General features: G+C 29.4%; 1 protein-coding gene across 1 annotated transcript in view; it reads right to left on the bottom strand.

Moving 5' to 3' along the window:
• Positions 1–16,579, bottom strand: part of LOC135957141 (titin) — a 107,867-nt gene that overhangs the window by 60,279 nt on the left and 31,009 nt on the right. The gene's annotated exons all lie outside the window — the stretch shown is intronic.

Raw genomic sequence — 16,579 nt, 5'->3', positions numbered from 1 at the left:
TGCATAATGGATGACGAAACGTATGTTCTGGCAGATTTTTCGCAACTTCCAGGTCAAAAATTTTATGTTGCTGATGCTCGAGGGAATGTTGAAGAAAAGTTTAGGACCCAAAAGCAGACAAAATTTCCCAGAAAGTTCTTGGTATGGCAAGCAATATGCAGTTGCGGCAAAAGAAGCCACTCATTTGTTACAACGGGCTCTATAAATACCGAAATTTACATCAAGGAATGTTTACAAAAAAGGCTGCTTCCATTCATAAGACTTCATAATGTGTCCACTTATTTTTGGCCTGACTTGGCATCCTGTCACTATGGCAAACAAGCCCTTGAGTGGTACAAGAACAATAATGTGGTATTTGTACCAAGAGAGGCAAATCCTCCAAACTGCCCGGAGCTAAGGCCAGTGGAGAGATATTGGGCTCTTGTTAAAAGAGAATTGAAGAGTACAAAAAAGGTGTCCAAAAGTGTGGTAGATTTTAAACGGAGATGGACTACATGTTCGAGCAAAGTGACAGAAAGCACTATAAAAACGTTAATGGAAGGGTTTCCGAAAAAGGTTCAAAATTTCATCACTAGTGATTAAAACTATAAAAATAATTTTTTTTGTAAATTGTAATAATAATTTCAATCAAATAAAAAAAAAATTAAAGCTGTAAGTTTAGTGGTTTCTTTTTTATAAACATATATGTATGTTAAGAATTTTTCGATCTCACTCCTTATATTATATTGAGGTCACATTTAGCTGGCAGTCCTGCTCGTATACATTTTACATCATGTATTATAAGTCGTCTGAAGATGTCCAAGTACCCACACGGCTCCCGACCTCGCCACAAAAGATGATAAGACAATAAGCGTTATTCGACAATACTACTCAAACATTTTCTAACAGAAATGAAGATATTAACCCTTTAAAGTTATTAAAGAAATAATTAAGAAAACCGTTAAAACACGTTGCTTTTTTGGGGTCTCTGAACATCAAATTAGTGGTAAAATTATAGACTCCTGGCAGAATTATTTCTTTTTATAAAAAATAAAAATTGATAAACACAAAAGTATTGTATATAACCAAAAAGGGCAAGGTCTAAAAAGCTTATTTTAAGTGTTTTCATTAAAACTAAATCGGATTATTTTTTAATTTTCAACCATTTTAGAATTTTGCACAATAGGAAAAAGTAATATTGTATAATTATAACAATAATACTGCTAATAGCTTAGAAGGCGTCATCCAGACACGCTAATAATACCTACAACTGATCGCCCACCAAAAAAAAATAATAATAAAAAAATGATTTCAATAGAAATGAACACGTACACGTCCAACCATTATCATTATAATCATCATTAATTTCACTTTCAGGCAGGTTAGGTCATTCTAAACACACAAACAATAAATATAATTCATTTTTTTTTATTATTGTTATTAAATTATATTTATTTTTGCTAGATTTTCTCTTCAAAACAATTAAATTTAATGTGTGTAGAGTGGCACAGCATTTTGTCAATTTTCAAATTATTTAAATTTCGTTAAGAGGCTCCATCCATCTATTTAACCGTAAAAAATAAAAGTAGAAAATAGCAAAAAAAAAAAAAAAAAAAAGAAGAGAGAAAGGGAGGCAGTTAGAGTAGAATTGGGTGATGGGAGAGTCATGGGGGGAGAGGAGTATTAGCAGCAGCAAAAAAAAATAAAAATAACGTTAACATGTACAATAAAGTGATGACGTGATCTCGTCACTGTTATAAAAATGGATGGCTGTGTATAACAGGTGGTTGTTTATTTGTTTGCTATGGTTGTTGTTTTTCCATGTTATTGCTATTGTTGTTGTATGTGTGACAAACAGCTAAATAAGTGTGTTTGTGCGTGTTTTATTTTTTTTTGTTTGTTTGTGCAGTAAAGTGTTCAACAATTATTATTATTTTTATGGGTTTTACTTTCAATAACAACAATCAAAATTTAGTGCAATTAAATTTTGTTAAAAAATCATAAATTAGAGTTTGTTCAAATAAATACATGGAGGAGAATTTGACCTCGAAATGTCATGTCATTATTTAAGGTGATTTATTAGAATCAAGAGAAAAAGAATTAAAACAAATTTGGTTAATTATCATGATGATGATGATGACTACCACAATGGAGTGATGGTGAATAGGATGGTTATTCATGGTGTGAATATTTTTGTTTGCAAGTGTAGTATGGGCGTTAAACTAATTGAGGAAGAATAGCTATTTGCAACATTTGAAATATATTTTTTTTCAATATAATTTATTCAATTAAAATATGATTTATTTAGTAACATTTGTTATTTACTATTTGACATTTCGAGTGCTGGAAACACGAAAACAGTTAGTTGAGAATATTGAACACTGTAAACAATCCTAGAATTTCTTTAGAAAACAGTGTTAACGAAATTTTCAATATAAAAAAATTTTATACACGAAGTTTTCTATAGAAAAACTGTTATATACAAAATTTTCTATAGAAAAAAACTGTTATACATAAAATTTTATATAGAAAAATTGTTATTCACAAAATTTTTTATAAAAAAAAATTGTTCTACACAAAATTTTCTATTAAAAGAACTGTTATACACTCAATTTTCTATAAAAAAAAACTTTTATACCCAAAATTGTCTATAGAAAAAACTGTTATACACATAATTTTATATAGAAAAATTGTTATACACAAAATTTTCTATTAAAAAATCTGTTATACACTAAATTTTCTATAAAAAAAACTTTTATACCCAAAATTTTCTATAAAAAACTGCTATACCCAAAATTTTCTATAGAAAAAATTGTTATACACAAAATTTTCTATAAAAAAAACTGTTATACACAAATTTTTTTTATAAAAAGGACTGTTATACACAAAATTTTCTATAGAAAAAAACAGTTATACATAAAATTTTATATAGAAAAAAACAGTTATACACAAAATTTTCTATAGAAAAAAACTGTTATACACAAAATTTTCCAAAGAAAAAACTATTATACCCAAAATTTTCTATAGAAAAAACTGTTATACCCAAATTTTTTTATATAAAGAACTGTAATACACAAAATTGTCTATATAAAGAACACTTACACACAAAATTTTCTATACAAAAAACTGTTATACACAAAATTGTCTATAGAAAAACTGTTGTATATACAATTTTATTGGATGTATGACTAGAGTTTTTAATTTCCCGACCTTTTTTGATTCCCGGGAATAGGGACATTTTTTTCTACATTCCCGGGTACCCGGCTATTCCTGAAATATATAATAATACTGTAAATTAGGAATATTATAGCCAAATTTCATATAAAAACTTAGTGTTATAATTTATTAAATATCAGAGCTTAGAATTAATTAATAAAATTTGAGCTTAATTCGCTAAAATCCTAATCCGTAATTAAAGAATGTCAGCCTTTTATTCCTTAAATCCATTCCTAATATTTAATTTTTTAGATTCATTCCAAAGCCTTTGTTTAAACTTAATTAATTTTGAAGTTAACAGAATTTATTCAAACTTTGAATGATTAAATTTTTGTTAAATCAAATCATTTACAAAATTAATTGAAAAAATTGACTTAAGCCTTTTTGTACTAGATTTGAATTGAAGAGAAATTTAATAAATTTATGAAGCTATTTTGTTATGGATTTGATGAAGAAATTTAAAGAAATTATAATGATTCAATAAGAAATAAATTCTATAAATAATGAATTCACCTTTTAAATTTTCTTACGAAAAACCCCAAATAAATAGTAATAATAATAATAAAAAGCGGTCTATTATTGCCAAGATATAAGCAATAAACTGTAAAAACTTTCCACTGTTTTTTTTGTGAAAAAAATTGAGTTCTAACTTGTTTGCTATGTATTTTCGTCAGTTTTTAATTCCCGGGATTCCCGACTAAAAATCCCGGAATCGAGTAGTGAAAAATTGGCAAAATTCCCGGGAAATTTTTACCGGGAATTCCTGGGATAAAAACCCTATGTATGACTTAAAATTTATTTAAAGTATTGGCCATTGTTAGCTATGAACTTTTACAAACTTTCTGGCCACACATGGATTCCGCGCCAAAAGAACTGCTCATCTTTTGAGGCCAAGAACGAATCTAGCCAATATTGGATACTCTTTTGCAAAGTGAAGTGTATCCCATAGAGAGGGTTCTGCATCGATCGAAACAAATAATATTCGGACGGGGCAAGGTCTGGACTATTTGGCTTTGGTGTATCACTAATTACCTCCTTTGGGTTTTCATTCAGTCAGAACCATATATGCTGAATTGAGTATATTTAAAAGTAGCAAAGCTTATGGTGAATGTGTTCCATCGGTTTGAATGTGCGAGAGATGGTGTGTGCAGTTCAGAAGTGGTGATTTTGATACGGAAGACAAAAATCCCCCAGGCCAACCAAACAAGTTTGAAGACCAAGAATTGGAAGCATTACTGCATGAAGATTGTTGTCAAACTTAACAAGAGCTTGCAAAATCATTGGGAGCTACTCAAGCAGCAATTTTAAAATGTCTTCGAGGAGCAGGCTTCATCCAAAAGCTGGGAAATTGGGTATCATACATATAAAAAAAAAAATCATGTTTGCACATGGATCCATTACGATAACCCGAAGCGTAAGAGATAATATGTGAAGCCCGGCCAACCAGCTGAATCGACACGAAAGCCAAATATTCATGGCGATAAGGTAATTCACTGTATTTGGTGGGAGGAAGAGAGTCCTATTTATTATGAGCTGCTAAAATCTGACCAGACCATCACAGGGAAACTGTACCGAATGCAACAGATTCGTTTGAAGAGAACATTGCCCAAAAAAGCCGTTTATAGTCCACTACTATTTGTTTCGATCAGTGTAGAACGCTCTCTCCTTGATAAGCTTTACTTCAGAACAGAGTATCCGAAATTGGCTTGATTCGTTCTTGGTCTCAAAAGATGAGCAGTTCTTTTGGCTCGGAATCCATATGTTGCTAACTAGGGTTCTATAAGTCGATTGTTCGAACAATCGACTTTTTGCTGAAAAAAGTCGGAAAGTCGAAATCGACTTTTTGGTCGGAAAAAAGTCAAACAATCGATTATGTTATCTCAAAAGTCGAATAGTCGATAAAAGTCGACTTTTTAGAATGTTAAAAAAAATATTTAATTGCAACATTATACTAAAACTATTGCAATTTGGTACACTTGCATTTTTTGTAGTGTATGCTAATATAAATAATAAATAAATGTTTATAAATTAAAGCTTTTTTCTACACAACATTCTTCTAACTCTTATCGCCTTGATAAATTTCATTTTAATTGCTAAACATTACAAAAGGCGCATCAATAAATGTAGAAACTATGTATTTGTTACAAGAAATGGTAAAAAGTTGAAAATAGTCGGAAAGTCGAAAATAGTATAAGAAAGTCGAAAATAGTCTAAAAAAGTCGAAAAGTCGAAAAAAGTCGATTTAACTAAAAAGTCGAAAGTTCGAAAAGTCGACTTTTTAAAAAACGAAAAAAATCGATAGTTCGAAAAGTCGACTTTTTAAAAAACGGAAAAAGTCGAAAGGTTGAAAAGTCGACTTTTTGTTTCAGCTATAGAACCCTATTGCTAACAATGGCCAATACATTGAATATATATCTATTTATATTTTACAAATGTTTCAAAATAAATGCTTAACATTTTAAAGAATTGTCAAACAATTTAACACACATTTTCTTTCTTTAATATCTAAAACTGAAATAAAAAATTGTATTTATTTTCCAAGAAATTATTAAAAATGACTTGGCTTAAACAAAAAAAAAACACTCGTCATAAGCAGACAGACGGACGGACCCAATAAGTAGATGGCCGGTTTGTGGGTTCATTAAAAAAATTTCATTTGTTTCAGATCAAGTTATCTGGCAAGAAGCGAAAACAAATCAACAAAATGAAAAAAAAAATAAAAACAAATCAAAAGCTAAACTTAAAATACATTTAGAAATTACGTCATGTCTGGTGTTTTTCTACATTTTGTGCAAAAAATTCGACATTACGTGTATTTTTTTTAATTATAAATTTATTATATATAATAGAAAATATAAATATTTTTCACATTGATAACTGCAAAAAAAAGTAAATTAATAACAAACAGAAACAATTTACTCATCATTAAACATTCAATTAGAAAACTAAAATCTATTCTAACTCGAAATCCGTAAAACCTGTAAAACCGGACACAACTGACATGAGTGGAGAGTGGTTGATGATGGAGGTGCCTTCAAAGTTCTAATCAATTTTCATTTCCTATATAAAATTCAAGCTTTATAATATGATTTTTTTTTAAATAATTCGGGTTCTTTTTATTGATATGCTAATTGACTTTAGAAATAATAATGAAAAAAAAACAGTTTATTTAATTTAAAACCATTAGCAATAACAACCTGTATATCAATTTTTTATATTTTTATAAACAAAAATAAAACAATAGGGAACTATCTACCTGACATGACGCTTAAAACTTTCAAAAACTTATGTCTGTTAAATGAGGTTTTTGTTTTACTTCTTTAGATGCTGAGGTAAGACAAGCTAACTTCTAACGTCATCAACTGTTTTAGACGATGATTTCTAAACAGATTAAACATTTTGTGCAAAAACAAAGAGGAATGTCTTTATTTAGTTGTTTTATTTAGGTGGTTTCTTTTTGCCAAACTGTTTTTGTATTATTAAGCAGATAATTTGAAATTGAAGTCATAAATATTTGAAACAGATTAGAATCTTAGCAAAACCATAAAATATCACATTTAACATGTATGTTTTATTTGAATTTATGTAGAATTTAAATTTAAAGGAGTGTTATTTTAAGTTCCCTTAAATTGTATACAAAAATTCTATGTGTCCATAACGATACCTTAAATAACAATTTGTAAACTGGGGTCCCTAAAAATTTAATCACCCCTATCGCAAATCAATATTTCACATGAAATATTCTCCCTTTTCCTTTTTTCTTTCATCAACTTTGTTCACGTGAAAAAATTCTCCTTGTTGTGAAATTTTTAGATGGAATTTTGTAAACAATAAACTGCTGTTAGTCCCGGTCCACACTGTGAAACATTTGCTGCAAAACATTTTTAAATTCTCTTGAAACTGCATTCGTGTCCACACAGTGAAGTTTTTGCTCTTCAGTTTTTGACATTTCTGTACAGTACGAATACGAACGAATAAATGTGGATGACATACTCAACAAAAACTTCATGTACATGAAACAAAGTTCCCTTTTTCATTCCTCTTTCCCCTTTCATCAACAAACTCAAATGTTTTGCAGCAAATGTTTCACAGTGTGGGCCGGGACTTACGATCAAAATCAACTATTGTGAATGTAAAGTTAATCGTGATATTCCCGATAGCAATTTTCCATTCGAGGGAAATGAATATTTCATTTCACATGTTATTGCCGATAGGGGTGTATATTTTTTCGAGCACAAAGAGAATAATTTTCAATTATCCTATAGATCGTGATGTCTCCAATTTAAACATAGCTTGTGGTCAGAACACACTCCACATGTTCTCTTCGTACCAAGGATTGTTTTTGCTTGTACTAGTAGTCGAATGGACGACCACTACTCATATAATGCGCTGTGTTGATGCCAGGATGATAGATTTCAAGAGGGAGGATAAAGAGAGTAGTGTCAGTGGACATTAGATTTGAATTTCCTAACAATGAATCTCTCTCTGCCGGATTTTTTTACGGACAGTAAGGTTAAATACCGATTTTTCTCTGGATTGTTTACTTTTACGGCCCACTAACCAATCTACCACAACTGGAGGAGTTCTTGTTGAAAGAGGTGTATTACTTAAAACTCTTTCCATTGTAGTATCGAAAGAAACATAATGAAATCAATAGAGTTGGATACAATACTATCAACAATAAGGCATCATTTCCCATCATCTGTTTAGTACAGCGGCCATCAAAATGTATTATCATGCCCAAGACATCAGAAAATTCTGATTTATTATTACACGAGAGCGAATAGGGTCTCGCTACAGAATGCCTCCATTGAGAGATTGACACTATATGCTGATTAAGCGAATCAGTCATGCAATTTTCCGAGACCCACCACTTTAGTCTGCTTTTACACAGGGCAAGTTTACTTGAAGCAAGTCTCGTCGATTCCCTTTTAAACTTGCTCGTCTGTTTACACACAGCAAGTCTGTGAGCAATTTTGTATGTCAAAACCTAATAGACGCCATATTGAAAATGAGAAAACAAAAGAGAATTGAAGAGACTTGCCAGTACAAGCAAGTGTGTACCCCTCTTCTTTCTTCTTGCCTCTCTCTCCTATAAACTCTAGACTTGCGCAAGAAAAATTGCCCTGTGTAAAAGCAGACTTACTTTCGCTAAAACGGTGAATGGATCGACACCATCTGTTCGATAGGAAGGCTAGCAAATCTCACGTAAATCGTTCTCTGTGAAAGCCATACTGGCGGTCATAGGGCCCCAAAATTGTTTAAATAGGGTAGATTATTATACTCTCCATAACTTTAGAAACCGCAAAACAAACTGCTAATAATTTTCAGGGTTATTAATATTTTCCTTTTAAGAAATTGGGAGGAAATTCCCAGGTACAATATAAAGAGCTGAAAATGCACTGCTTTAATACCAGCCTTTTTTTATTACGCGAAGTTCCTACCTACTATCTGATCTGTTTACAATTTTGGTAGACTGATTCAACCAATATCATTGTCTGGTTCTAATCGAAGATTTCTTTAATGTAATGAAGGATTTCATCCCCAGCTAGATTATGCTCCCAACCATTTTCGCCATGGCATTGACGTTATTGTCCAAGAAACAAAGTTTCACATTGTAATGTCAAAAGAAACAAGCTAAACGTAGATAAAAGTTATACATTTAGTAGCTGTCCGTGAAATGTTCCGAAGTTCGGAGAGCGAAAAGGAAGCTGAAATGTCACATTGAAAGATCTTATTTTCGTCTTATTTTTAAGGTCATGGTTCTCCAAATAATAATTATTAGAACGAAAATATTGTATTAAATAAAAATAATAAATTGGTGGGAGAATAAAATACTAAAAATTATTAGGATTACACTAACCAACAGAATTTAAAATAGTCGACAATCTATCAGCCGAATTATGGAAAAAAATTACCCGGCAGTTTTTTACCTTTTCTTATTTTTAACATTGAATTTGAATAGGAAAAATGGGAAAAGGGGAAAAAAACTCCCGGGGGATTTTTTTCATAATTGGGCTATATACATATGTTTAGTTTGATACGAAAATATTTAGTTTTAAATGTCATTGTCTCCTTTGCGTTTTATATTATTTGCTTGGAAATGTTAAATTAAAATTTGAAATACGGAAAACGTTGTCTGTTTAAAACCAAATTTATGAGATTTTTTTATATTTATCTGAAAACTATTCTAAAAGAGTGAACCGCAGAAAATTTGTGTGACAAACTCTTAATTTTAAAAATATTTTCGAACGATTTCCATATAATGTTAAGACATAGAGGAAATGTAAGTTAATATAACTATTAAGAACTTTTTATTAATAACTGTAAATAATTGTTGTCCATTCTAAAAATTAAACATTTTAAAGGTCTTATTCATAATATTTTTTGATATTTATAGAACTTTTATAAAATTAAATTACCATACGAAGGATGTTTTATAAACCTTTAATAAGTTTCAAAACTTATTATGAATAAATGTTTGTTTTTATAAGCATTGTTGATATAATAATATTTATATTATTTAAATTTAAAAGGACTTTCAATATTTTAATATTCATTCACATTACTGCACAAAGTGGCTAGTTTGGCTTTACAATGTCCGGCATCACTACACCAACAAACATCCTTTCAACAACAAAACAATAACAATGAAAACAAGAAGAAGAAAAAGAAAACAATAGCAGGGTTGTATAATTTAGTACAGGACTTTAAGTACCCTTTTTAAATAAACTTAACTCTTTGATAATTTTATAATTAAAAACTATAAAACTTAAACTTATTAAAAACATGGCATTATAAAATACAAGAATTAAATTTTTCTAGTACTATGAATCAATTAAAAATAAATTAACATATTTTTATTTTTTTTAATTTTGTTTGTACCTTTTTTTTGGGTAACTTGTCGTTACACTTTCTAACAACAAAAATTGTAGTTAATTCAAATTTTGTCGTTGGAAATTAAAATAAAAGAATAATTTATTATTTGCACTAATTAAACAAACAGTTCTGGCTTTTTTTGCAGTTGTTTTTTTAACTTATTGTTTTCGATAATAAAAACAAGGTATAAATTAATTGTTTTTTTTATAAAAAAAAAATTTTAGTAGATAATTTCGTTTTATTTTTGTAATCACAGTTTTGTCGTTGTTTTGTTTAATTTTTTGTTCAGTTTTTAGAACTTTGTATTAGTGTTTCTTTATTTTTATTTTAATAATATTTTTTGCTGCTGTTCCAGAAAATATAACATTCGCGTTTTAGTGTTTTATTTATTTATTTATTGTATTATTTTGTTTTATGTTTTTTTATTGTAGAATAAAAAGACGTACGTTTCGATCGAGCACCAAAATCAAACTGAAATTAGAAAAACCCCGCATAAACAGAAATTGAAACTGAAATTGTTTTCGAATTCGTAGTGTAAAGTGAAGTTGAATGATGTGATACGTTGGCTGTTTTGGTCGTTTTAGTATTATTTTTTATATATTTTTTTTTTGTTTTTGGCTGATGTGACCGTATACGAAGCGACAACAAACATGTTTATATTTTTTTTCTACTTTTTTTTACTTCTCAAAAAAAGGTAGTTTGCAAGATCTATCTGTTGTCTGTGTGTTTAATTTTATTTTAATTTTTTTTATTATTATTTGAGTTTTAGCCCACAACAAAGTAATAATAATTGAGAGATTTAGAAACATTTTTGTGTGAAATACTTGTTATATTGATGTGTTAGTTCTGTTTTGCAGGGGTTCTTAAATTGATCGGTTTATATTTTTACATGCGATGAAAAATGGATCCATTACCCGAAGCGTAAAATATCTTATGTGAAGCCCGGTCAACCAGCCGAATCGATACCAATATCAAATATCCATGACGCTAAGGTAATACTCTCTATTTTGTGGGAGCAAAAGGGTCCTATCTATTATGAGCTGCTGAAATCTTGTCAGACTATTTCAGGAAACCTGTACCGAACGCAACTGATTCGTTTGAAGCGAGCATTGGCCGAAAAACTCGCAGAATATGCGGCCAGACATGAAACCGTAATATTCCATTATGACAACTCTAGGCCACATGTTGCAATACCTGTTAAAAACTTTTTAGAAACAAGTGTTTACGAAATTTTGGCTCAACCTCCTTATAGTCCAGACCATGCCCTTCCGACTACTATTTGTAACGATCAATGCAGAACGATCTCTCTACGATACGGTTCACTTTGAAACATTTATATGCGATATTGGCTTGATTCGTTCTTGGCCTCAAAAGATGAGCAGTTCTTTTGGCTCGGAATTATAGTTCCCGGGACGTGAATCTCTCTGGATATGATTGCAATTTTGCTCCGTCTGATTAAATCAAGATCGATGTCTGTGTCTAATCGAAAATTTCTTTAATGTAATGACAGTTAAATGGCATTAACGTAATTGTTTAAGAAACAAAGTTTCCAAAAGAATTTCTTGCACTAAAAAAATGTTCACTAAAAAATTTATTTTTCACTTAAAACTGAGTTTTCGCCTGAAAAAAAAATCCGAAATAACCCAAAATAATCAAAATTAATGTTACCCTTAATTTTAAACCGTTTTGAATCGGTAACAGCCCCCAAAAAAAAGTTTGGCAATCCCTGAAATTCTATATAAATTTTTAACACACATACACATAAACGTTCTCAATATTAGAGACATAAGGCGTTAAAAAATACAATAATAATAATAAAAAAAAACTTCTCTTTTCTTAAAGGTAAATAAAAAACACAATAATTTTTACTGCATTTATTTATATACCCTTCACCACGAGTGCCAGGGTATATATAAGTTTGTCATTCGGTTTGTAATCTCTATATGTATTTTTCATTCTGGATCGTTATAGATAGTGGATTCGATATAACCATGTTAGTCTGTATGTTGAAATCAACTTTCCGTAGCCCCCAAATAACTTACATACATGATTCATACATCAATATATCCGCTATAGACCCGGTTCAGTTGCTATTTAAAATCGAGAAAATCGGTCCACGATTTTGGAAATCTAATATGGATATCTAATGATAGACATTTCGTAGACCTATCCAATGACGAATATAACACCATAGTAATTCGGACCTACAATGGGTCAAAATCAGGAAAAATATTTTTGTAACATGGGTTTTTTCACCAAAAAAATATATATTTTTCAAACTCATTTTTTTTTTCACTAATAAAATTTTTACCAAAAATATTGGGTTTATAACATAAAAATGTGTATCTTTTGAACACGGTTTTTGTTTTTAATAAATCATATGTCATTTTGTCATAAAAACCATAGTCTGACAAAAAAAAATAAAAATCAAAGTCTGACAAATATTTCTGACAAAAAAAAAAATAGGTAATTCTCTGTATTTAGTGGGAGCAAAAGGGTTCTATCTATTATGAGCTGCTGAAATCTGATCAGAACATCAAAGGGAACCTGAACCGAATGCAACTGATTTGTTTGAAGCGTCAATTGGCCGAAAAAAGCCCAGACATGAAACCGTAATATTCCATCATGACAACGTTTGGCCACATGTAGCAATACATGTTAAAAAGTATTTAGAATGAAGTGATGAAGAAGTTTTGCCTCATCCGCTTTATAGTGCAGACCGTATTCCGTCCGTATACTATTTGTTTCAGTCGATGCAGAACGTTCTCTTTGGGTTACGCTTCACTTTTGAACAGAGTATCCGATATTGGCTTGATTCGTTCAAAAGATGAGCAGTTCTTTTGGCGCGGAATCCATATATTGCCAGAAAGATTAGAAAAAGGTCAAAATAAAAGCTAAAAAATTCAAAAAATCCCGCATTTTTAAGTAAATTTTCAATATTTATATTAAAGTATTAAATTGTGTGAGATTCGGCACATCCGATTATAGCTCTCTTACTTGTTTATACTCGTTTAGCTATTATCGCTTTTAAAAATAACAAATACCAATAAATACACTCGAGACTCCATACATTGACAATATATTTGAGATTATGAAGAGGTTTTGTTAGATTTTTTCTTTTTTCTTCCCCTTCCTTTAAGTCATCATGTTGTTAGAACAGAAACAAAATAACTCACGCGCCTACATTTGCAAAAAACAACAAAAAAGACAACAACAACTTAACTCATCGTCATTATTGCATTACAACTTTATAATCTGGTTGTTTTGTAGTTGTTGTTGTTGCTGTTGTTTCTAATCGCCAATTCTAGTGAATTAAATGAAACGTAAGACAACCAAAAATACTCCCATGCATAAATGAACAACTATGTAAATATTTTGTACATAGAAAAGTGTCAATTAAACACACACAACAACAAAGTTAACAGTACTAATTTACTCTAGCACTGACAAGAGCGGGTGGTGCAATTTAAAACTCTCAACACAGATTTTCATTAAGAACAAGCTAGCTAGCTAGTTTTTTTGTTTTTGCTATTTAAAAGGCAAATTAATATTTATAACAATTAATTGGAAATCATTAACGTAGGCGCTGGCTGGACTGACTAACTAACTATGTATTTCCATACATTTCTACATACAAATGTATGTTTGTTTGCATTAAAAAATATAACCGAGGGAGTCTTGACCAATTTGTTTTATTGTAGTTTATTTAAAGGAAATTGTAAAAAATATTCATGCCTGCATGTTAGTTGTTAGTTAAATACTTGAAATGTTTATTTATTATTTTACTGTCAAGTGCAAGAAATAAATTTCTACTTTATTTTGATTTGTTTACTACACACTAGGGTATTCATTCGACTAATGATCGTTCGATTAATCGAATAATTTCTTACGAATAATTATTCGAACAATTTAAAAATGGCCATTTTCGAATAACGAATAATTCGAACAATTCTATGTAGAATAATCGAATAAAACGAATAAATGTTCATTATTTTTAAATTTGTTAAATTGCTTAAAATTTTTCATAATTTCAAATTCAAATAATTAATAATGACTCACAAAAATGGTATTGTTTCTGAAATTCGACAAATAATTAAAGACAAAGGGACTTTCGATCACAGTAGATGAGTGTTCCGATTGCTCCTTCTATAAATATATAAATATTACTGCAAGTTACAATTCTAAAAACATATCTTTCAAAATTTTTAACTTAGGTCTTGAACCAATGAAAATAAAAGGTACGGAATAAATTATTCGTTATTTAGCTGGCGAAATATTAGAAGAATCGCAATTAATAGTCAAAATATTAACTTGGATTAAAGTAGAGTTGAATGTGAGAATGTGATTTTGAAACGGTCATCGAAAGTGATATTGAGGATGACATTTATAATGATTACATTGAAATAGATGAAGGCCATGATCTTAAAATATATGTATATAAGTGATATTATTAACCGCGTACGTAAGTGTTGCACAATATTTAATAAATCGAATGATAAACACAAATATTGCAAACTAACGTTTTGTTGCAAGAAAAGCATGAAGTTCGTCTTATACATGATTTTGAACATCTTTGTATAACATGGTAATAAACTTTTTGCGTATTTGTAAATGCGTCAATCATGCACTGCCTGACTTCAAATGATATGAAACTTAATGATATGAAATTATTGTGTAATTCCCCAAGACCAGTTTATTAAGCAAAGATTCGGCAACGTTGATAGAGCTTGATGTATAATACAATTTGTTATAAATAATTTAGAAAAAGTGAATAATTAATTTACTAAAGAATTAGTTACTCAATTTAAAACCCAAATTAATGAATGACATAGAAAAGTACTTAATACGTTTATATTGTATAAAGCATAGCTCCAAATCGAAAACTAAAGGGTTTGCTAGTCAATTTTTACGTAGATTGTTCTGGAGTTAATCTGATCAGAATATTTCTGTTGAAAATTTAATGATGGACTTTGTTTTCGAATGTTTTTTAACATTATCAATACTTGATAATTGAATTGTTAACTATAACGTTATTTTTTGTTTTTCTTTAACAATAAAATATTAAAAAACCGACATCAAAACTTCATTCTTTACTTTTTTAAAAAAAATTAAATTATTCGAATAATTCGATTAATTTTAAACGTGTGATCGAATTATTCGAACAAGTTAAAATCTCTTATTCGAATTATTCGTTTTATTCGAACAAGAGAAAAATCGAATAATTCGAATACCCTACTACACACACAGTGTTTTTTAGTTGCAACAACAACTAAAACAAATCTTCCTGTCAATTTATATTGTCACGCTCTCTGTACAGTGATATAGTGACAGCCACTTGACTTCTGAGAGACTTCATTTGCTCTAGTTTAATTAATACGATGGCGATAATTGGCAACCTTGAGTATGAATTTAAGGTTAGAATTGCATGGAATGCAAATGTGCATTTATTTTCTAAATTTAAACATTCGGAAAAAGATTATTAATAGAAATAGAAACACAATTTTAAATAAGAAATGTTTATTTAATAGTTATTAATAGTTAATAGTTAGTTATTCATTCATTTTAGAATAAATATCTATGAGTAATCATTTTTAAAAATTATTTTAAATTTCTCAACATATGTTTAAAAATCCTCAAGCAATTTCATTTGGAATTTCTTTATGCAATCATTCACAAACCTTGACTTAATTCTAATGTTTTATCGATTTTATTCTAAATGATTTTTTATTTTTATTACAAAAATAGTCATTTTCATTTCAAATAATTTTATTATTTGCTCATTTAAATGATAAAAATCAAACAAAACTGCAAACAAAAAAAGTTTCTAATATGCAAATTAAAGTCTTAGAAAAGTTTTGTTACGCATGCGCAATTTCAATTCCCACGCAGACTAATAGACACATGGACAGACAGGCAGACAGACATGCCGGTTGTTGAACGAGTACAAAAACATGACTGTGTGTCACTATGTACAAACAATAAACTAGCAAAAAAAAAAAATAAAAACTAAAATATCGAACAACAAAATTTATAATAATGGACATCATGGCCAAAAGCGTATGTAAGGCATAGACAGAAAGATAGACAGACATACTACTTGTAACCACAACAAAAAATATCTAATGAGTTCTATTTTCGGCAGTGCCGAATCTTATATACCCTTCACCAAAGTATAGACTATTTTTATAGTTAAAAAAAATTTTTTTTGGTGAGAGAAAATTTTGAAAATAATATTCTGAAAAAAAAATTGTTTTTTGAAAATTTTTTTTTTTTTTCAAAATATGAATCTTTATTTTGGAAAGATTTCAGTAGCTCGTGAACCATTAGAGATATCATAATGACATTTAAAACAGTCGGAGCTGAGGTGTTTTTAAGTTGATTTGCATAGATAAATACACATAGATTGGAAACTCTCCTGTCAAAGACCTAACTCAGTTGTCAAAAACCTAAGTGGTGAGAATGTATTAGTATAATAAACTACTATCTAAATTCGGAACATATAAAA

This window comes from Calliphora vicina, chromosome 4, assembly GCF_958450345.1.
Source record: "Calliphora vicina chromosome 4, idCalVici1.1, whole genome shotgun sequence".
Lineage (NCBI taxonomy): Eukaryota > Metazoa > Arthropoda > Insecta > Diptera > Calliphoridae > Calliphora > Calliphora vicina.
The sequence above is the reverse complement of the archived record's forward strand: the minus strand, read 5'-3'. Positions and strand labels throughout refer to the sequence as shown.